Raw genomic sequence first — 1,263 nt, forward strand, 5'->3', positions numbered from 1 at the left:
CAGTTGTGTTGTGCAGAAGTCAGGTTGATACACAGCAGACGGCCCTATTGGACAGCTGTTAGAATTCGTATTATGGCAAGAACCAATCAGCTAAGTTAAGAGAAACAAGTGGCCATCACTATTTTAGGAAATGAAGGCAATCGGTCCAGAAAATTGCGAAAACTTTGAATGTGTCCCCAAGTGCAGTCACAAAAACCATCAGGTACAACGAAACTGGCTCACACAAATGTTGGTGTAAAATGGAGTTAAATAGACTTGAAGCCCAAATAGTGGCCTATGTACACTAGTTGTATTGATTAAAACGGAAGTATAAGTTTCCTTACACCCATGTGAGACAGACAAAATGTGTCTGAAATGCCTCCTGTGCAGACAGTGTCAATCTAAACATTTCAAGGCCTGACCCTGTCAAAACTTTCCGTTTGGCTCTGCAGTTTGAAGAGATTTTTGACACTTTAGGTGTTGTCAAAGCAGGCGGACAGGCTGGCGTACAGAGACAGAAGCTGGGAAAAGATTTGTTTGATCACTCTGCATGTGGAAACACAGCAACTAATCTACAAAAGGTGGTAAAGGAGTGCTCAAACACCTTGGGATTTCCATTCAGTGTTTGTCTACACAGTCTGACAACCTGACACAAAACTTCCTAGACTACCGTGTTGACTTTTATTTCCAATACTTCTTTCCCTGTCTGACTCTACACAATTATACAAACAGTGTTGTATGTCTAAATTGAAAGTCCAGAAGCACAAGGACACCTTCTGTAACATACCAGCAAACCTGATTCATTACACTGAGCCATTTCATTCAATTTGAAACTCCATCCACTGAGAAATTAAATTTTAATATTTCTTAAAACTTATTTTCTCTCAATTTAATTAATACACAAAGGAACGTATTGTCTTACTGGGTTAATTGTCACATAATCTCGCTTTGCTAGATCTTTCTAGATGCGTAGGAGGGTCTGGCTAGTCCACACGGCATTCTGGGATGGGAGAAAAACATGCTCTGGTTTATTGCCATTTCTTTAAACCAATCACAACCGTCATGGGCGCCGGACAGAGCCGCGGTGCTGTTGCAAAAAAGACTTGGGAAGGAACCTGTTTTGGTGGAACATGTGTATGTTCAAATGTTGTTTTAGTCACACAACAAAAAACACAGATTGGACAGATAGTCTTGCTAGCTGTCTGGATTTAATTCAATTCAATTTTATTTGTAGTATCAATTCATAACAAGAGTTTTCTCAAGACACTTTACAGATAAAGTAGG

The sequence above is a fragment of the Etheostoma spectabile genome, chromosome 10 (assembly GCF_008692095.1).
Source record: "Etheostoma spectabile isolate EspeVRDwgs_2016 chromosome 10, UIUC_Espe_1.0, whole genome shotgun sequence".
Classification (NCBI taxonomy): Eukaryota; Metazoa; Chordata; class Actinopteri; order Perciformes; family Percidae; genus Etheostoma; species Etheostoma spectabile.